The sequence below is a fragment of the Coenobita brevimanus genome, chromosome 85 (genome assembly GCF_032717465.1).
Source record: "Coenobita brevimanus isolate Jiangsu-jjx chromosome 85, ASM3271746v2, whole genome shotgun sequence".
NCBI classification, from domain to species: Eukaryota; Metazoa; Arthropoda; class Malacostraca; order Decapoda; family Coenobitidae; genus Coenobita; species Coenobita brevimanus.
This window is the reverse complement of record NC_137038.1, coordinates 16,108,567-16,131,944: the sequence shown is the minus strand read 5'-3', so window position 1 is coordinate 16,131,944 and position 23,378 is coordinate 16,108,567. Positions and strand designations below refer to the sequence as shown.

At 43.3% G+C, this 23,378-nt stretch overlaps 1 pseudogene; it reads left to right on the top strand.

The window, feature by feature from the left end:
* The first annotated feature begins 22,889 nt into the window (after positions 1–22,889).
* On the top strand, positions 22,890–22,998 carry LOC145410526 (5S ribosomal RNA; annotated as a pseudogene).
* The last annotated feature ends 380 nt before the right edge of the window (positions 22,999–23,378 follow it).

The following is a 23,378-nucleotide window of genomic DNA, read 5'->3' as shown; positions in this document are numbered from 1 at the left end:
GATTACTAGTGGAGAAGGGAGAAAAAGTGAGCAAATGAAGAGAACACTTTAAGAAATTGTTGAACATAGAGGATGGAAATAATGGGAGTATAAGTGGCTGGGAGGAGGAGGAAGGTGAGAAGACAGGAAGAAATCAGTAGGACAGAAGTTGTGGAAGCAATGAAGAAAGTTAAATTGGGGAAAGACCCAGGAATTGATGGAGTGTGTGGTGAAATGCTGAAGTATGGGAGAGAGATAGTAGTAAATGGATGTGGAAAACGTGCAGATTGGCCTGGGAGGAAGGTAGAGTCCTGGAGGATTGGAAGTCAGGCATAATTATTCCCTTATACAAAGGAAAAGGGGAAAAAGGAGTGTGTGGTAATCATAGGGGCATCTGTCTTCTTAGTATAATAGGAAAAGTGTATGGTAGGATACTTATAGACAGGTATAATTATTCCCTTGTATAAAGCAAAAGGGGAAAAAGAAGTGTGTGGTAATCATAGGGGCATGTCTTCTTAGCATAATAGGAAAAGTGTATGGTAGGATACTTATTGACAGAGTTAGAGAAAGAACAGAAGAATTAGTTGGAGAAGAACAGGGAGGCTTTAGGAAGGGAAGAGGTTGTGTAGATCAGATATTCATTCTTAGATCTTTAGTGGAAAAGTTTCTAGAGAAGGGAAAGAAGTTGTATGCGGCTTTCATGGATTTGGAGAAAGCAAATGACAGGGTGGATAGACAAGGATTGTGGAAAGTATTAAGAATATATGGAGTAGATGGGAAGTTGTTGAATGCTGTGAAGAGTATGTATGATGGTGATAAGGCTGCAGTGAGTGTGGATGGTGAACTGAGTGAATTTTTCTCTTTGAATGTTGGGTTGAAACAGGGATGTGTCATGTCTCCATGGTTGTTCAATCTGTACATGGATGGGGTAATAAAAGAGGTACAAGGTAGGATAGTGGATGTTGGAGTGGCCCTGGTGAGAGAGGGTAGTGTTTGGAAACTCCCTGTACTGTTGTTTGCAGATGATACTGTGTTGTTGAGTGAAGACGAAGGAGAGCTGCAAGGCTTGGTGGATGAGTTTGGGAGAGTGTGTAAGAAACGGAATCTAAAGGTGAATGTAGGGAAGAGTAAAGTGATGGTCTTTGAGAGAGGTGAAGTCAGTGAATGTACAGCAAGGTTGGATGATGAGGAATTGGAAAATGTGAGTACGTTTAAGTACTTGGGTAGTGTGATGAGTAAGGATGGAGGTTTGGAGGGTGAAGTGCTTGAAAGGGTACAGCAGGGAAGAAAGCTTGCTGGTTCCTTGAAAGCAGTGATAAGAAGCAGGGAAGCGAGCATGGAAGTGAAAAAGTTACTACATGACAGTATTGTGATACCAACTCTAACGTATGGAAGTGAAGCTTGGACGTTGCTGGAAGGACACAAGTCAAGAGTGAGAGCAGTGGAAATGAGCTATTTAAGAGGAGCCTGTGGAGTCACATGGAGAGACAGGCTGACAAATGAGAATATAAAGGACCGTTGTGGTGCGGATGTGGATGTGATAGGCAGCGTTAGGAGGAATACACTGAGATGGTTTGGCCAAGTGGAGAGGATGGAGGATGAAAGACTGACAAAGAGAGTGTATGTGAGTGAGGTGGAGGGGGGAAGAGGGAGGGGGAGGCCGAGGATGAGATGGAGGGATGGAGTGGAGAGGTATATGAGAGAGGGGGGTGTGAGTTGGGAGCGGGGCAGTGAAATGGCAGGGGACAGGGCGACGTGGAGGTAATTTCTTTGTGGCCACCCCGAACGGGATTGAGGCGTCTGGCAATAGATAGATGGATAGAAGTCTCCCACTATGAGATTGAAAATACAACCCCAATCTCTCATGACACAAACAATCAGCAAAATATGATTCTAAAAAAGCTCTCCTGGAAACAATATAAAACTGCTCAGCAAAAGCAGTAGCAGTCTCCCTAGATTCTGACACAATATCTCCACTGATCCTCAGTACTGGTGGGTTTCATGAACACAGTATTTTCCTTGTATCTTCCACTCTCATTTCCAAACCTGGGATAGAAGAGTGGAGGAGTTAATGGAAGAAACATAGGCTGCTCAAGGGCTACACTGCACATTCTTTATGGTTCTATCTGTATTTTGCACGGACACAGCGGAACTGCACATTTAGAAACTTGCTCTGCCTGTGTGAATGGATATGAGAGTATGCAGCCTCGTAAGCTTTGCAAGATGCTGCACACTCACTGTTCCACAATGGCACAGGCCTACGAGGAAAGTAGCCAGCTGTTTTAGGAATTGTCCTCGCACCTGCCTGGTAAAGAGTAGAGGTGAAAGTACGGCTTCGCCAATACTATGAAACTCCTCCGCCTGTGACTGAAAAACACTTGGGTCTCAAAAAAAGATCCTAGTCATTCCAGTTCAAACATCAATGAGGAACCAGTGGTGTGGGTGGATTGTCATCTGTGTGTAGTAAAACTGCGTAGTGGTCACTCCCACTGAGGCCATCAAAGACACTACCATAAAATCTAGTGCACAATCAGGTGAAGACAGGGAGAGGCTGAAAGTACCAGTCTGTACTTGTAAATGTTGAGGACACAGAGGCCCTAGCCCTTCACCACTGACATCAGCAAGTCCCCTCTTGGACTGGATATCACATCTCCCCACAAAGCAAGTCTTCTGTTTAAATTCCCAAGGAGAGTGAATGGCCAGGGCAGCTGGCAAAACAATCCATGATGGTCCTCTTGAAGGAAAATGATATTTGGTGGGAGACACCCATAACCCATTGTATGTCTCCTCCCAACGTGCAGCTGACCTGCCACTGCCTGGAGGGGAGACTGCTGGGAGAATAAAGAGAAAGGGATATCAGAATGGTAGAACACTGCACTGTCATGCTGATGACCACCTGCAGGGTGTAGGGGTGAGAATACACCAGCACATACCCTGGGTGGGGAAAATATCTGGTCACCCAACAAAGTCCCCAGCAGACAAACACGATCTGGATGGGTCTCAGCAACGAGCAGTTGAAGCTCTTCCCAGTTACCTCTTAGGCCTCTATAGTTCCAGACTGTAGGATTAGGAATGCATTGTATTAGGTTTCGGACCAGCTTTTGGGGCAGCCCCATTCTTCTTTGGTTGGAGGACCCTCGACCCTCTGTTTGGAGCCACTGTTGGCTTATTTTATTTTGCCAATGAGGTTTGGGAAACAGCAACATGCTGGGGTGAACCCCAACTAGGTGCCATTTACCATCAGGAGGTGACAAAGCAGGGATGACTGGTGGTGGTGCAGTCAGTGTAGGCTTTGTGACCTGCACAGTGGTAGTCCTACCAAGGGTAACTACATAATTTTGGCAAGCCATAATCTTGCCACAAGGGGCAGGAGCAGCCCTCATGCTTCTAAGGTCAGACTCGGAAGACACATGTGGCAGCACGTGTCTGGTTGTTGACGTCCCTGCCTGGGCTGAGAATGCAGTCTTCAGGCCATGTGCAAGGATGTGTGGAAGTGGGGAGGCAGCCCCACTCATGGGTGAGCTCCCTGTGGAGGAGGCACTGTCTCCTTCAGTTGACGCCATCACAGAGGCTCCCCCTGATTGGGATTCCTACTGCGAGTGAGTGCTTTGAGAGGCAGGTGGAGCAACAGGATTTGTTCTGTTGCAATTCTGTACTTCCTGGCAATGTGACAGGGCTGAAGCAAAGGTTATCCCATGGTGGATGAAGAGCCCCCTGACCTTGTCCTTGGCCTCTGCAAAAGGAAGCTGCTCATTGGTTTGGAATGATAGGATCTCATTCTGAAATTTATACTGGTCACACTGGATTGATGAAACTTGATAAGCACCATGGCAGTTCATACAAGAGGGAGGGTTCAGGAAATCAGTCTCACAGTGACAATCACCACCATAGTTGACTCACATTTGTGGAAGACCTGCAGTTTTCTGTGTGAAGACCGACTGATGTGCCCCATCTGGCAATGGAAACACCTCCTCGGCCCTGGACATAGACCTTCACCCAAAGATGGCAGAAAGCTGTGTCGAGGACCAGGCAATATCAGTTGATCAAGTGTAATTATAAAAAATGGAGTGTCTGCCAAGATTCCATATACAGTACCTTCTTCTTGATCCTTTCAATTTTCACTATCCCCTGGTCTACCAGCCCCTCCAAGAGGTCCTCTTCTGAGTATCCAAGTAAGTCCTTGGAGAAGATTATTCCCTGGGTCTGGTTCAGGGTGGCATGGCGGCCAATCACCACTTCTTTGGAAACCAAATCTTTAATGTCATGGATACAAACGCCTTCACTGACATCACTGGCCTCGACAAGGAGAAACCCATATGCCTGCGGGAAAACCTTTCGGGATGATTTACAAGCCCTGACCAGGTCACGGTTGACTTTAAAGGCATTCTGGTCTCAGAATGAAGTACCACCAGCCACTTTCAAGACAAGGAATTTCTCATAGTCATCTGGCACAAAGACACCAGGAATTGTCTCCATGGTAGGACTGAAAGTTTTGTTAGAGGATTTGATGCCTCTCCCTCAATAATTCCTCTTACCCTTACTTCCAGTTGCTTGATAAGGTTAGATTGTCACTGTACTAAGCACGGTAGGAGTGTCCTGCAAACACTTCATAACCCCTGGAGCCTAAGGAAGGACTGGCAGCTCCTGGTAAAAAGAAGAGTCATTTAAGGATCTAGTAGACTTGAAGGGTTATTGAACAGGAGATTCAGGGCCCCTGGAGTGACCAGGTTGGCAGGAGAGAAATATGGCCAGTAGATGACATATGGGCCTGGCCACATGACACATAAGGATCAATTTGAGAGGGAGATTCTGACATACTGGTATAATAAAAAGAAAAGGCTTCACTCCCCCATCCCTCCAACCACCACAGAGCCCAACAAGGGGATGCGAAATGACAGGTCATAGAACACCTGGCAGCCCTACGGGTAGAGGAGGAGTATATGTGGGTAACTATCACATGACCAGATGGCAGCTCCAAACCAGTAGAGTGCCAGGCCATGCAGTGCCCACTTGAACATAGCCAAAGAATGCCCAGCTGACTGACTTTGTTGGGCTTCACCAAGCTGCCCTTCCAGCCAAACCAGGTAACCAAAGTGACATGTTGCTATCCACAGGGCACATTGTGTGGCATTGCTCAATCACCAGACAACCTAGCTCTTTAGCATTATGGGATGCCACTCACGGAAAACACGGGGGGAGGGGGGGAGGGATGCGGTGTAATGGGGTCTATAAAAGTCAACGTTGCTTAGAGGCAAAGCGGGGATCCTCTCTTTGACTCAGTGATGACATGCAAGCGTATCAAATGCGAGGGCCTGAGATCAAATCTCGGCCAGGACAGTGTGATTAATTTGTTAAGTTTCAGTTTGGTAATTACAGCACCATCCCCACCCAAAGATGACTTGGGCAGGGGACTTCATCACCACAAGCTGACGTGATTACCTGGTAATGAGAAGGGAGCATTGGGTTCACAAGATCGATGGATAACAAACCTAATGAGGCGGATAGACCCGCAAAATAGGGGACCCCACCAACCACGTTTCAAGCCATATCACCAGGCAAGGTAGCTCCCCTTCAGTGGGATCTTCCAAAGATAACCCCTTACAGAAGTCTATCTGTTTATCTACTGCCAGACGCCTCAATCCCATAACGGGTTGCCACAAACAAATCGTCACCATGTCACTCTGTCCAAAGCCATTTCACTTCTCTACTCCCAGCTCACAACCACCTCACTCATATACCTCTCCATTCCATCCTTCCGTTTCATCCTCGGCATCCCCTTCCCTTTTCCCCCCTTCCACCTCACTCGTATACACTCTCCTCGTCAGTCTCTCACTCTCCGTCCTCTCACATGACCAAACTACCTCAATGTATTTCTCTTAACACTTTCTATCACATCCACATCCACACCACAACACTCCTTCACATCTCCATTTGTAAGTGTCTCTCCACGTAACTCCACATGCTCCTCTCAAATAACTCATTTCCACATCTCTCACTCTTGACTTGTGTCCCTTCAACAAGGTCCAAGGTTCACTTCCATATGTTAGGGTTGGTATCACAATACTGTCATGTAGCGAATTTTTTACTTTCGTGCTCACTTCCCTGTTCCTTATCACTGCTTTCAAAGAACCAGCAACCTTTCCACCCTGTTGTACCATTTCAAACACTTCACCCTGTAAACTTCCATCCTCACTCATCACACTACCCAAGTACTTAAACGCACTCACATTTTTCATTTCCTCATCATTCTTATTGTACATTGAGCGGTTTCAATCTCTCGAAGGTCATAACTTTACTCTTCATTCCATTCATCTTTAGTTTCTGTTTCTTACACACTCTTCCAAACTCATTCATCAAGCCTTGCAGTTCCCCTTCATTTTCGCTTAACAATACAGTATCATCTGCAAACAACAGTACAGGGAGTTTCCAAACACTGCCCTCTCTCATTACGGTCGCTCCAACATCCACTGCTCTACCTTGCACCTCTTTTGAAACCCCATCCATATACAGATTGAACAGCCATGGGGACATGACACATCCCTATTTCAATCCAACACTCAAATAGAAAAATTAACTCAATTCACTATCCACATGCACTAACCTTTAGCCCTCTCTATATATACATACTCTTCATGGCATACAACAACATTCCATCTACCCCATATATTCTTAATACTTTCCATATTCCTTGTCTATCCACCTCTCATATGCTTTTCCCAAGTCCATGAAAGCCGCATGCAACTTCTTTCCCTTCTCCAGAAACTTTTCCACTAAAGACCTAAGAATGCATATCTGATATACACAACCTCTTCCCTTCCTAAAACCTCCCTGTTCTATACCAGCTAATTCCTCTGTTACTTCCCTCACTGTCAATAAGTATCCTACCATATACTTTTCCTATTACATTAAGAAGACAAGTGCCCCTATGATTACCACACACTTCTTTTTCACCTTTCCCTTTGTACAGAGGAATAATTATACAGAAGTACTGGGACAAAATATGAATAAAACCTCTTACAGAAGTACTGGCACAAAGTAGAAAGATAACCTCTTACAGAAATACTGGCACAAAATAGGAAGATAACCTCTTACAAAAGTACTGGCACAAAATAGAAAGATAACCTCTTATAAAAGTAATGACACAAAATAAGAAGAATCTCTTACAGAAGGTCTTGGACAATATATGGAGATAACCTCTTATAGAAGTACTTGCACAAAATATGAAGATAACCTCTTACAGAAATACTAGGATAAAATATAAAAATAATCTCTTACAGAAGTACTGGCACAAAATATGAATATGACAAAAGGTCCAGATGACTTAGGCTAATTACAAACATTTTGCAGACTGGCTATGTGAGACCAACCTTCGAAAATCAGTGGATTGACCACCATGCCAATTCCCACCCAGCAGGTTTTTCATAACTTTGTTTATATGTCTACAGTATATATTGTGAAAGACTTCACCAATAGGTCCCATGAGAACTTCACCTGGAGACTCCATGAGAGTCCACCTCCAGCTTTCTTGTCACTTTGCCACTTAAACCTCAGACAAAGACAGGTTGTTCATAGATAAGAATGGAGGGAGATACTGAACACGATCACATGTAAGTGAGGTAGGCTTAGATGTGGAAAGAAGAATGCATCACCTTTAAAATGATCATCCCCAACCTGCGCATCCTCACTGATGTCTGATGAACTTTCAGCTTCATAAAAGGTCTTCTATTGGAGAAATAGATACTAGCACTCCCTTCTCCCTACCCTAGGTCTTACAAAACAAAAAGTAGAGAAATTCGCCAAGGAGAATACAAAGATGCACGGATTAAACAGCTCCCTCACCAGGTTGCTGTACCTAGGCAATGGTATCAGCTTCCATATCAAGTCTGGGCTTAAGAACATTGTGAGTTTGTGCTGACTCCAGAAACTTATGCTAATGTGAGGATGCAGTAGGAAATGACCTTATGCATAACCCTTATATCAAAAAAATGTCCCAGTGTAGAAGTCTTAGCAGAACTTTCCCTTACTTTCCAATACTCATGAGGTGGGTAAAAGCAAAGATAAACGTCACAGTCTTGATCCGATCTTGGTGAATGCCCTCATCTTGTGTCTTTACTTCAGTATAATCACCTACAAATCAAACTCCTTTTCTACCATAAAGACCTGGCTGGAAACGGAATTTGTATGCACTTAAGAATCAAGGGATGGGCCTTCATTTTCCAAGCTATGCCCTTGAATTAAAAACTGATCCAAGTATTTGACAAAACTTGCTCGAGTGTAACCAGACTCTTGGTCCATGAGCTTGACAAAGAAAACAGCCAAAAAACACTCCCTCAAACTATGACATATAGCTTTTGATTTACAAATGCAAGTCTCTGATTTATTTCTAGTAACAAAATGAGGTTGAGACCCTACCCCTAGGTTTCATGGTCACCCTGGGTATCAAACCCAGGACCTTTTGGTTGCAAGTGAAGTGTGCTTTGGATTACACCACCACCATCCCTTAGACCACTGGTTCCCAATCTTTTTTGCCTGCGACCCAAAGTTTCCCAACAATTCGGCCTCGTGACCCTCAGGCACATAATAAAATAAGGCAAATAAGCATTAGCTTAGATATATTTGTAAATTGCTATATTTCATTATTCTAATCCATATTAAAACAAGAAATTTGATGCACTGACATGTATAAAAGAAAATAGTTTTCTGTTTCCTGTAGAATTATAGGCACATTGAAAAATTATTAAAGCATTGGTAAACCATTATTAAATACAGAAATGCTGATGTGTCCTAATTCATGTCACAAACCAACAGAAACTTAAATACATGAAAGAACGCAAAGACCAATAATATTTTGAAGCCTGCATTTTTTTTTTTTCATTTTTTTCTGTTCTAATGATCATAATTAATAGACATGATACAGTATATGCATGAAAATTAAATAAATTACATCATTCTGGGCACTGATGGTTCACATGCAGAAGTGTAAATATGTATTCTACGTTACCAAACACATTAACAAAAATGTATATATGTGTCGACACCAAAACAGCAAGTGATGTAAATGCAATAAGAAACAATTATTACATGTAACTGAAAAATCCAATATCCTTTGAATTTTAATGGCTACCTTGATGTTGTACCTTTTTGGTCAATTCATTTATTCTGGGCTGAATACTGATGGCTAGGGCACAGTGCAAGTCATGTTGTGGGTCATGACAAGATCTTCCTCTAGTCTTGATGGCTACTAAACTTGAAAACCCCGCCTCACGTAAATAAGTAGTTGGAAAAGGAAGCAGGGCTTTCTCTGCCACCCAAGACAGAACAGGTTTACCTCTCAGCTGAGCCCAAAACTGTGATAATGAACCTGAGCAAATTTCTGCCATAGCACTTCACTTCCTTGAAGGTCAATAAGTTCTTCTTCAAATCCATGAATATCACTCTCAAATTCACTGATATCTACATCAAAAGGATTTCTTACTCATCTGTGCTTCTGGACATCAGCATTTTGAGGTAAATACTGATCCATTTGTGTCCTTAGGTTCGATAAGTGTTCCTGAAAAGTTTCCACTAAACGCTGATAGATACTTCTTCAGCATCTTCAAGAAATTCACTTAGATTAGGAAACGCTGCTATTTTTCCTTTTGTCATTTTATTCTGCCAAGGAGCTAGTTTTCTTTTAAAACAAGAGATCTTCTCATCTATGTCAACCATGGTCTGATTTCGTCCTTGCATTTCAGAATTCAGGTCATTCAGATGCTAGAATATATCACTCATGTTGGCCAGCTTTGCCAACCAAACTTCATCTCTGAAGTGGTCAGCCAAAGGGTGATTCTTCTCTCTTAGAAAATGTTCAATTTCCATTTTTATTGTTACAACACGTGAAAGGATTTTTCCATGAGACAGCCATCGGACTTCTGAGTGATAGAGTAAATGCTGGTATGGGGAACCCATTTCTTCACACATAACCAGAAATAGTTGAGAATTCAGTGCTTTGGACTTGAAGTTCACAACTTTTATAGCATCCTGTAGAACAGAGTGAAACTCTGGCTGGATGTCTTGTGTCGCCAGATTCTCTCGATGAAGGAAGCAATGAATGATAACAACATCTGCAATAACTGCTTTTACCCTTGTACAAAATCCTACATGACTTCCCATCATGGCTGGCGCACCATCACAACAAACAGTGCAGCAAGCACCCCAGTAAAGATCATGCTGCTTCCAAAACTCACTGACCATTTCAGATATGTCTTGGTCAGTTGTGGTGGTTCTGAGTGGCTTAACAAAACAAAAATTCTTCCACAATGACATCATCTGTTTTGTACCATACAAACACCATGAGTTGTGGGTTATCTTTGATATCTACAGATTCATCAATCTTAATCGCAAACTTCCCTGCCTGTTTTAGACCATTAACAATTTGTTCAAGAATATCTTGTGACATGTTATCCATTCTTCGTTTCATGGTGTTGTCTGAAAGTTGGACCTATTCAAGTTTTTTAGCAATTTCCTCTCCACAAACAGTCCTAACCATGGCAAGTGCAGCTGGTTTAACAAGTTCTTCACTGATTGTATGTTGCTTCTTGCAACATGCTATTTTCCACATGACCTCAAATGATGCTTTTGTTACTTTCTCCATGGAAACAGTTGCTGAATTTGTTGGGTTATCAAGTCTAATGCATTTTGCATTTACTTCTTTTTATTTCCAGAAACTGAGAGGCTTGTCAATGAAATTAGAATGAACACTTTGCAGATGCCACTTCAGTTTGTTTTCTTTCATTAATTCATTTGCTAAAACTTGCACGCATTGTAAACCTTGTGGACGAGCTAAGCCAGACTGATTTCTCAGCTCAGTGAAGCCAAAATTCAGAAATTCATGTTTGTATGGAAGACTTCATTTTGCCATTTTTAAGACAGAAAGATCCTGCAAGAAAGGAAGTATTTTACATAACAGGATTGGTGAAGCAATATTAGTAATAACACTCCTGTGACATAAAAAAAAAAAAAAAAAAAAAAAAACGTAATGTTACTCTCCACCAAAATGCATACCCCACATACCTGTAACACCAAGCCTAACCATCCTAGAGTATTACGTAACACAACCAGATTTGCCACGCACTGCTGCATCAGGCTGTCTCGAGGTGCCAGTTACTACCACTGTGCCTCCACCTGCTCCTACTACTGTACACCCCAGTGGAAAATGCTCATGTATAAACATACAATTTTCTTTCAATATTTATTTATAGGACAAACTTACTATACTGCTGTACAATTTGAATGTTCAGTAAAAACTTGCTTATGAGTTTAAGTACTTTATTTTTAAAATTATCTGAGAGCCTCTTGCGACCTTACTGAGGACCCCCTGCGACCCTGATCTGGGTCGCGACCTGAGGTTGGGAACTGCTGCCTTAGACACTTGGAGATGGACAGAAAAGTAGGGTGAAGAAAAGCTTGATTTATATGAAGAGGCTAAAGTGATGAAAGATGAAAACAGTTGGAAGTTGAACAGGTGGGGGCAGTCCCCCCCCCCTTTTTTTTTTTTAGCTTCCCTTGCTGCTCCTCATGTATCTGGTGATAAGCTCATCCTCAGGTACACAGTGAGCTGTGTTTTCTTGGTGTGCATTAGGGTTCAAAAATATATATTTACCTTATATATCTCGTTGGGTGGATCTATCCCCTCAACCATACAAATAGTTGCTGCAACCATGAGAAGGTAATGGAGCACCTATTGGCATGCCTTGCCTCTAAGTGCATGCCCCTAAACCAGGAGATTTTTTTTCGTCTTGTCTTCAAAGAAACTAAGTCTTCAGGCTAAAAGAGACACTGGCCTCGGGTCTGCCACATCTACACCAAGCTTTAGCCATCCATCCCGCAGTGACAGTCATGGACATAACCACTTCAGGTCATGGGACAAAGCTGATGGAGACATATAAGACTGTTGATGCTGCTGAACTCCAGCCCATTTGATCAAGCAGACCTGTCAACCACAGTTAAGCAACAACCCCTATAGGTTTCCTACATCATTGTTGTGTCTACATCTTAGTGTAGCATGTGCTGTGCAGTGCTCCACTCTGTGTTCTTCAGGATGGGCACATATTATCTGTGATTCTGCCCAACCTGAATCTAACTGATAACACTGGAAGGCTGGTTGATGTCCTGCTACAAGCATGGCTAGATGGACTCAATCATCTCCATTTAAGGATACCTCTGATGGGTACATCAGGAGTGGAGCATGTAGTATAGTGTTCTCATCAGGGTGTTATATGGCTCTGCATGTCAAATAAGTATGTAGGTGTTTTGTCAATGTTAATGTAGGAATGTTTGGGAGTGGGATGTTCTGAAGAGGGGAGGGTAATATTTGTAAGGTGATGGTTTATGCGCCTAGTTGTATTGTATTGTGTGGTGCTGTCATACAATGACAGGGGCATTGTATGTTAGCACAGGCAACCACATAAATTGCGTGCCTATCATATCGAGATATTCCCTGACAAGGAGGACTTTAGTTTCAGAGTATGAGTGAGTTGTGAGAGTGGTATACTCGTAGGTGCAGCCAGTGATGATACGTAGAGCATTGTTCTGTATGATCTGCAAGGTGTCGTGGTGAGTGTTAAATAGGATGGGAACCCATTCTGGGGAAGCATAAAACATTCCTGATTTGATATTTTGTCTGTAGAACAGACAGTAATATGCAGAAAGAAAGAGAGATGTGAAAAGATTAGTAAGAGAGAGTAAGAAGAGAGTGGATGAGGAATTTGGAAGGAATTTGAGTGTAAAGTGGAGGGACTGTAAGAAGATGTTCTGGAAAGAGGTGAAGAGAATAAGACAGGGTGGAAGTGAGGTTAGCTGGGGAGTGAAAGATAAAAATGGTAGATTACTGGTGGAGAAGGGAGAAAAAGTGAGCAGATGGAGAGAACACTTTAAGGAATTGTTGAACATACAGGATGGAAGTACTGCGAGTATAAGTGGCTAGGGAATGGCTGGGAGAAGGAGGGAGGTGAGAAGACAGGAAGAAATCAGTAGGATAGAAGTTGTGGAAGCAATGAAGGAAGTTAAATTGGGGAAAGCCCCAGGAATTGATGGAGTGTGTGGTGAAATGCTGAAGCATGGGGGAGAGATAGTAGTAGAATGGATGTGGAAGATGTGCAGATTGGCCTGGGAGGAAGGTAGAGTCCCGGAGAATTGGAAGTCAGGTATAATTATTCCCTTGTACAAAGGAAAAGGGGAAAAAGAAGTGTTTGGTAATCATAGGGGCATTTGTCTTCTCAGTATAATAGGAAAAGTGTATGGTAGGATACTTATTGACAGAGTTAGAGAAAAACAGAGGAATTAGTTGGAGAAGAACAGGGAGGCTTTAGGAAGGGAAGAGGTTGTGTAGATCAGATATTCATTCTTAGATCTTTAGTGGAAAAGTTTCTAGAGAAGGGAAAGAAGTTGTATGCGGCTTTCATGGATCTGGAGAAAGCATATGACAGGGTGGATAGACAAGGATTGTGGAAAGTATTAAGAATATATGGAGTAGATGGAAAGTTTTTGAATGCTGTGAAGAGAATGTATGATGGTGCTAAGGCTACAGTGCGTGTGGATGGTGAACTAAGTGAATTTCTCTCTTTGGAGGTTGGGTTGAAACAGGGATGTCATGTCTCCATGGTTGTTCAATCTGTTCATGGATGGGGTAATAAAAGAGGTACAAGGTAGGGCAGTGGATATTGGAGTGGCCCTGGTGAAAGAGGATAGTGTTTGGAAACTCCCTGTATTGTTGTTTGCAGATGATACTGTGTTGTTGAGTGAAGACGAAGGGGAGCTGCAAGGCTTGGTGGATGAGTTTGGGAGAGTGTGCAAGAAATGGAATCTAAAGGTGAATGTAGGGAAGAGTAAAGTGATGGTCTTTAAGAGAGGCGAAGTCAGTGAATGTACAGCGAGGTTTCATGGTGAGGAATTGGAAAATGTGAGTACGTTTAAGTACTTGGGTAGTGTGATGAGTAAGGATGGAAGTTTGGAGGGTGAAGTGCTTGAAAGCGTACAGCAGGGAAGAAAGGTTGCTGGTTCTTTGAAACAGTGATAAGAAACAGGGAAGTGAGCATGGAAGTGAAAAAGTTACTACATGACAGTATCGTGATACCAACTCTAACGTATGGAAGTGAAGCTTGGATATTGTTGGAAGGACACAAGTCAAGAGTGAGAGCAGTGGAAATGAGTTATTTAAGAGGAGCCTGTGGAGTCACATGGAGAGACAGGCTGACGAATGAGGATATAAAGGAGCGTTGTGATGTGGATGTGGATGTGATAGGAAGTGTTATGAGGAACACACTGAGGTGGTTTGGCCATGTGGAGAGGATGGAGGGTGAAAGACTGACGAAGAAAGTGTATGTGAGTGAGGTGGAGGGGGGAAGAGGGAGGGGGAGGCCGAGGATGAGATGGAAGGATGGGGTGGAGAGGTATATGAGAGAGGGAGGTGTGAGCTGGGAGCAGGGCAGTGAAATGGCGGGGGACAGGACGACGTGCAGGCGATTTGTTTGTGGCCACCCCAAACGGGATTGAGGCATCTGGCAATAGATAGATAGATAGAGAGATAGATAGAAAGGGGGGAGTGTTTCTTTTATTGCCAAAAATCTGCCCTTGTAAATGCTCAAGTGCATTTAGCCTAGGGATGCATCATTTCTTTTATGTCTCGTATGTCTTGTTCTTGAAGGTGACCCAAATGTTATATGTCACTCCATGTAGTACTCCAAAGCCATGTTGTGAGGTATCTATCTATCTATCTATAGCCCGATGCCCTAATCCCGCAAAGAATGGCCGCAGACAAAACGCCTCCAAGTTGCTCTGTCACCCACCATTTGACTACCCTCCCCCCAACTCACCCCCCCTCCCTCATATACCTCTCAACTCCATCCCTCCACCTCATCCTCGGTCTACCCCTCCCTCTCCCTCCCTCCACTTCACCTACATACACCCTCTTAGTCAGTCTTTCATTCTCCATTCTCTCCACATATACAAACCACCTCAGTGTGTTTCTCCTAATCTTCTCAACCACATTCACATCCACCCCACAATGTTCCTTCACTTCTTCATTCGTCAACCTGTCCCTCCATGTCACTCCACAAGCTCCTCTCAAGTAACTCATTTCCACTGCTCTCACTCTTGACTTGTTCCCCTCTTGCAAGGTCCACGCCTCGCTTCCATACGTCAGGGTAGGGATCACAACACTATCATGCTGTGACTTCTTAACTTCCATACTCACCTCCCTATTTCTCATCACTGCTTTCAGTGAACCAACAACCTTCCTTGCCTGCTGTACCCTTTCACACACTTCATCCCCCAAAGTTCCATCCTTACTCATCACACTACCCAAGTACTTGAATGCACTCACACTCTCCATATCCTCACCATCCAACCTCACTCTACATTCTGTGACTCCATTCCTCTCAAACACCATAACTTTACTTTTGTTTACACTAACTTTCAGCTTCCTCCTCCTACACACTGTCCCAAATTCATTCACCAAACCTTGACACTCCCATTCATCTTCACTCACCAATACTGTATCATCAGCAAACAGCAACACTGGAAGCTTCCAAATCTCACCCTCATTCATTAGAGCCACCCCCACATCCACTGCCCTACCTTGCACCTCCTTTACAACCCCATCCATGTATATATTAAACAGCCATGGAGACATCACACAACCCTGTTTCAGTCCCACATTGAGATCAAAGAACTCACTCAGCTCACCATCCACTCGCACTGTAGCCCTAGCTCCTTCATACATACTCTTCACAGCATTCAACAATTTCCCATCCACCCCATATATTCTTAATACCTTCCACATACCTTGCCTATCTATTCTGTCATAAGCTTTCTCCAAGTCCATGAAAGCAGAATACACTTTCTTTCCATTCTCTAGATACTTCTCCACTAAACATCTTAGAACAAATATCTGATCTACACACCCTTTTCCCTTCCTAAATCCTCCTTGTTCTTCTCCAACTAGCTCCTCTGTCATATGCCTAACCCTATCAATGAGTATTCTACCATATATTTTACCAGTCACACTAAGAAGGCAAATACCCCTATGGTTACCACATACTTCTCTCTCCCCTTTTCCTTTGTATAAAGGAACAATTATACCTGATTTCCAGTCCTCTGGAACCCTTCCCTCTTCCCAAACCAATCTACACAACTTCCATATCCACTCCACAACAATCTCACCCCCATACCTAAGCATTTTACTACACACTCCATCAATTCCAGGGGCCTTTCCCATCTTGATCTTCTTCATTGCTTCCACTACTTCTGCACTACTGATCTCTTCCTCCCTCCTCTCATCTCTTCTTCTCCCAGCCATTCCCCAACCACTTATACTTGCATTGCTCTCACTCTCTACATTCAACAAAGCCCCCAAAGTGCTCCTTTCATCTCCTCAATTTCTCTCTCTTCTCCACCAACAATCTATTATTCCTATCTTTCACTCCCCTACTATTTCCCCTTTCACACTGTCTTACTTTCTTTACCTCCTTCCAAAACAATTTCTTACTATCCCTCCATTTCACACTCAAGATTCCTCCCAAACTCTTCATCCACTTTCTTCTTACTCTCCTTCACCAGTCTCTTAACCTCCCTTCTCCTGCTCACATATACCTCTCTCTTCTCTCTCTCATCTTTTCCCCAACCTCTACTCACTAACCATTCACTATATGCCTTCTTCTTTTGTTCCACAGCTCATTTCACCTCATCATTCCACCATGCTGTTCCTTGCACACCCTTGCATCTCCTCCTCACTCCACAAACCGCCTCACATGCTGCACCTATCTCTTCCATGAATATCTTACATAGGTCTTCCACCCCTTCCATCTGCTCTAACTCATACCTTCCCAATCTTTTTTCCACTATACTCTTATACTCTGCCATTTTCTCACTATCTTGCAAATTTTCCACTCTTCTCACAGGAGCTGTTTCCTCCTGTCTTCCCTTTCATCTCCTTAACCATTTTCTTTGCAGCTTTATCTTGGCCATCACTAAGTGATGATCCAAGACTCCATTCCCCCACCCTCTCCACACTCTTGCATTCAACACTTGTCTTCTCATTTGCTCATCCACACACACGTAGTCTATCACTGCTTTTCGTTCAACAAGTTCACCATCCATCCTCCTCATTACTCTCCATGTATACCGGTGGATCATCTTATGCCGAAAGTAGGTGTTGGCTATTGCCAACCCCTTACCAGCACAGATGTCCACCAAAGCTCTACCATTCCCATCTACTTCAGCTGGCACACCCCACTGACCAACCACTCCATCCACTCGTACATTCCCAACTTTGCCATTCATGTCTCCAGTCAAAAGTACTCTCTCGCTCCTCTCAAATTTGTCCATACATGCTTCTACTCTCGCCCAAAACTCATCTTTCACTCTTGCCACTCGGTCCTCTGTTGTGAGGTAGCAAGGGGAATATGACTTATAACTTTTCAAAGAAACAGGCATTCAGCTATTATGAATGCACTGAGTAGTGTTATGGGTCTGTATGAACAAGTATATACAGACGGGTGTGCCTCGTTTTATTTGGTTTGAGTGTAGTGATGACAGTTTCATTTTTCAAAATGTTGGGAATGCTACAGTGTGCTTATGAATAACTGCTAATGTATAAGAGGGCCTGGATATCTAGGGCTGTTGGTAGTACAGTCAGAGCAGAGGGAAAGTGACCATGTGCTTCCATCTGGTGCAGTGTTTGTGATAGGTGGGTGCATGAGAGATGTCATGATATCAGAAGTGGACTGCGAAATACTACTAATTTCATGTGTGGTGCGTCAGGGAGAGCAAGTAGAGATTGTCAGGCGTGAAAGGACTGATCTTGCTGTGACTCATCTGAGTGTAAGAAAGAGTTTGTCATTTGGCGGGGCATGTTAAGTACTGGAGGTGGTGCTGAGCTAGCTCTATTGCTACGGTAAGGAGTGGTTGGAGGAAATTCAGGGAGCTGTTGCCTCATCTGACAATGAGAGAACTCTCCCTTTTAAGAGATTTTTGTATGTGGCATGTGTTAAAAGTGTAATGCTGTATTGTAGTGGGGCCTGGACTGTAAAGGAAAATGATATTACAGTAGTAGGCTCAAAGGTACAGAAATGACAATGATTAGATGAAGATGCAGTGTGTCCTTGTATGAGAGGCCTGGAGGAGCTAGGATTACAAATGAAGAGTTGAGAGGAAGGATGGGACTGGAGTGTATTGGTGTTGTGATGAGGAGGGTTAGATTGAGTTGGTTGGAGCATGTTGAGAAGATGGATGATAACTGTTGGGTGCAGAAGGTGAGAAGTGTGAATATCGGAGGTACGTTGCACGAGGGAGATCGAAAAAGACCTGGGACAAAGTCACAGAGTGTGACCTCTGGGGTAAGGACTCAATAAGGAAGCTGCCAGAGATGAGGCAACATGGAGAACTGCCATTATGTGACCATGGCCGATGCATGCAAGCATGTTGGAGCCTTTATAAACGATGTGATACTGTTGAGAAGCGGGATTTGCTAGATAGGAAGTACTGGAAAGTTCTCAGTACTGTACTTTTCATATTTTTCTGTTATGAGTCAGAGTGGCAAGTTAGCCTGCTGGTGTGAACGGAGGTATTTTGTAAAGTTATGCAATAATTTTTATTCTCTTTTTCTTTAAGATGCGTTATTTGGGTGTTTGTTTGTTATCTTGTGTAATATGATTTCATTTTCCATGATAAAGTATTCAGAGTGCTACATAACGTAAGAACTCTGGAAATAGAACTGTTGCTAGGTACAGGTACCAGAACATCCTAGAACATTAGAGAAGTAGGGAAAGTTATAAAAGGATGGTGAAAGAGCCTAAAGGAGTCAGTTTCGTTTGTTTTAGTTTCAGTGCAGTCCAGTGTCAGAACAGCCTTGCGAAGACTGTATAACTCCGGTACTTGTGAAAACAGTAAAGTGTAATTATTATTATTATTATTTTTTATTTTTTTTTTTTTATGTGACCGACTCTGGGCATAGGCTTCACAGCCTGCTTTCAAGGCCCAGTAGTCCTCCTACGTACCGGACACCTCTACATGTCACCACTTCGGCGCTAACACCCACCGTCCATATTGAATACATGCTAGGGCTATCTCATACAGGACTGGTGTATTGGTATTAGCAGGGGTATTTTTACGACATGTCGGCGGGCCTTCTGGTAGATCAGTAAAGTCTGATTTTTGTGAAATTCAAATCCTTAAACTGTTCCCTGCCTCAGCGGGATTTGAACCCGGGTCCGTCAGGACTGCAGGCTAACTCTCTACCGATTGAGCCACCGCCTCCCCAATAATAAAGACTGCCAGCTTGAGAAGCCAGTGTTTATTTACCATGCCTGAGCCAGTCTTGTTGTTGCACACTGAAAGGCTGGCCATAGGAAGAACAACTCACTGGGCAACGTCCTTCCTATATACTACTGCTGTTGGAGCCTGTGGCAATGTGGGACGGGGACATACCAGTGGCCAGGAGTTGGGGCAGAAAGTGCTGCAGTGAGTCAAATCTTCAACATGGAAGAGGAATGTGTACAGACGAGAAGCAAGGCTAGGCAGGAGGCGGAGTCTCTGGCTGCAGTTATGAAGTTTCTGCTAGGGTTGCCATATGTCCAGATTTTCCCAGAAATGTCCTGCATTTAGGCATCAAAATCGTCGTCTGGGAGGAATTCTAAAAATTCTCCAAAAGTCTGGAATTTCAGCTTCCGTAACTTTTTCTCGAAAAATTGAATATACAGTACTGTACTATTAAACTTTGTAATGACGAGAGAGAGAGAGAGAGACTCTCGTTATTTTTGTCAGCAGGTAAGTGTTGGCAACCTGGCTGGTTTAATGCTAGCAGCTAGCTAAAATGTCCTGCCTTTTCCTCTTGTTCAGCCACGATTTTTTTTTTTTTTATACTTAGTGCTGTTATAGTCATTAAATAAACGGTAATTGCACACAGTTATTGGCTTAGTTGTAATTTTTACACTACAGCATTTGTTATTCTTATGATCTTATCCTGTACTAAGGCGTTGTTGCATTTCACAGTCATAATCTTGCCTGTTCTGTACTTTGCCTGTTTTCCAATATATTGTAAAAAGATTAAAGAAGGCACTTCAATCAGATTGAGCCTGTGCATGCTTATATCCAAGGGATGGTTTAGGTTTATTCCTCATGTAATGCCACTCAGGGATGAGTGAGGCTGGTCACTCTCATCTTAAATGTCAAGATGATGGATCATGGGTGGATGGATGGATGCAGTACAGTAGTACAGTGCACTCGCATAACTCACGGACTTCTAACTCACGCATTATCTAACTCACGGTGTCTTTCTCTAAGTCACCATTATCACCAAACTCACGGAAAATGCTTTGACTCCTGTTTTTCCACTAGAAAATGGCTTATTTCTGAGGAGATGTTTAACTCACGGTATTGTAGCCGCAACTCACGACTGGCAGCCAATCATATTTAAGCACACAGTCATTGTGATTGCGCAGCCAATCAGAACAATGCTTTCTCAACCCACGCCACCTACACCTAGTGGCCAGTACAGCAATTAGGCTAGTGTGCTGAAACCGCTACCCATCTCTGATTGACATAAGCATTGTCATCAGTAGGATTTGGGTAAATGCTTCTCAGCATTTGTTATTATCATACAAGGAAATGTAATGTCATTTAATATTTTTATTATCATTACAAGAAATACAGTACATACTTCTGAGACAGGATGTTAGTGTTAAGTGGTGTTAAGAGGGATTCCGTTAATGTTATACTATGCTACCTGATACCATGGCAGAATCAAATATATTTTTCCCCATAAGGTATGTTTTTTTAACCCACGTTCTTCCAACTCAAGGCATCGTGAGTTCAGAGGGAAATTACAGTGAGTTAGGCAAGTGCAGTGTACTGATAAATAAATAAACAAATAAAAAATAAATAAATAAATAAATACCTATCTATCTATTGCCAGATGCCTTAACCCCAAACGGGGTGGCCACAAACAAATTGCCTCCACCTCACCCTGTCCCATGCTATTTCACTGCCCTGCTCCCAATTCATACCCCTCTCTCTCATATACCTCTCCACTCCATGCCTCAAACTCATCCTTTGCCTTTCCCTCCCTCTCTCCCCCTCCACCTCACTCACATACCCTCTCCTCGTCAGTCTCTCACGCTCCATCTTCTCCACATCGCCAAACCACCTTAATGTGTTTCTCCCAATACTTCCTATCACATCCATATCCACACCACAATGCTCTTTCACTTCCTCATTTGTCAGCCTGTCTCTCCATGTGACTCCACAGGCTCCTCTGAAGTAACTAATTTCCACTGCTCGCACTCTTGACTTCTGTCCCTCCAACAAGGTCCAAGCTTGACTTCCATATGTTAGAGTTGGTATCACAATACTGTCATGTAATAACTTTTTCACTTCCATGCTCACTTCCCTGTTTCTAATCACTGCCTTCAAGGAACCAGCAACCTTTCTTCCTTGTTGTACCCTTTCAAGCACTTCACCCTCCAAACTTCCATCCTTATTCATCACACGACCCTAGTACTTAAACGTACTTACATTTTCCTCATCATCCAACCTCACTGTACATTCACTGACTTCACTTCTCTCGAAGACCATAACTTTACTCTTCCCTACATTCACCTTTAGATTCCGTTTCTTACATACTCTCCCAAACTCATCTACCAACCCTTGCAGCTCCCCTTCGTCTTCACTTAACAACACAGCATCATCTGCAAACAAGAGTAAAGGGAGTTTCCAAACACTGCCCTCTCTCATTAGGGCCACTCCAACATCCATTGCCCTACCTTGTATCTTTTTTATTACCCCATCCATATACAGATTGAACAACCATGGAGACATGACACATCCCTGTTTCAAACCAACCTTCAAATAGAAAAATTCACTCAAAATCACAATCCACATACACTGCAGCCTTAGCACCCTCATACATACTCTTCACATCATTCAGCAACTTCCCATCTACTCCATATATTCTTAATACTTTCCACAATCCTTGTCCATCCACCCTGTCATATGCTTTCTCCAGATCCATGAAGGCTGCATACAACTTCTTTCCCTTCTCTAGAAACTTTTCCACTAAAGATCTAAGAATGAATATCTGATCTACACAACCTCCTCTCTTCCTAAAGCCTCCCTGTTCTTCTCCAACTAATTCCTCTGTTATTTCCCAAACTCTGTCAATAAGTATCCTACCATACACTTTTCCTATTACACTAAGAAGACAAATGCTCCTATGATTACCACACACTTCTTTTTCCCTTTTTCCTTTGTCTATCTATCTATCCATTACCAGACGCCTCACTCCCGTTTGGGGTGGCCACAAACAAATCGCCTCCAAGTTGCCCTGTCCCCCGCCATTTCACTGCCCTACTCCCAACTCACACCCCCCTCTCTCATATACCTCTCCACCCCAACCCTCCATCTCATCCTCGGCCTCCCCCTCCCTCTTCCCCCCTCCATCTCACTCACATACACTCTCTTCGTCAGTCTTTCACCCTCCATCCTCTCCACATGGCCAAACCACCTCAGTGTGTTCCTCATAACGCTTCCTATCACATCCACATCCACACCACAACGCTCCTTTATATCCTCATTCGGCAGCCTGTCTCTTCATGTGACTCCACAGGCTCCTCTTAAATAACTCATTTCCACTGCTCTCACTCTTGCCTTGTGTCCTTCTAACAATGTCCAAGCTTCACTTCCGTACATTAGAGTTGGTATCACAATACTGTCATGTAGTAACTTTTTCACTTCCATGCTCACTTCCCTGTTTCTTATCACTGCTTTAAAAAGAACCAGCAACCTTTCTTCCCTGCTGTACCCTTTCAAGCACTTCACCCTCCAAACCTCCATCCTTACTCATCACACTACCCAAGTACTTAAACGTACTCACATTTTCCAACGGCCATACCACGCTGAGTACACCGCTTCCCGTCCGATCAGCGAAGTTGGGTCTGGTTAGTACTTGGATGGGTGACCGCCTGGGAACACCAGATGCTGTTGGCATAACGTTCTCCCTATGTGTCAAGTGGGGTTGGTGGAGGATTAGTGCCCCTCCCTGTAAAACAATTAACTCTAAGCCCTTGGCCACACCATTTGGGATACATGGCGTCTGGCAATGAATGAATGAATGAACATTTTCCAATTCCTCACCATCCAACCTCGCCGTACATTCACTGACTTCACCTCTCTCAAAGACCATCACTTTACTCTTCCCTACATTCACCTTTAGATTCTGTTTCTTACACACTCTCCCAAACTCATCCACCAAGCCTTGCAGCTCCCCTTCGTCTTCACTCAACAACACAGTATCATCTGCAAACAACAGTACAGGGAGTTTCCAAACACTATCCTCTCTCATCAGGGCCACTCCAACATCCACTACC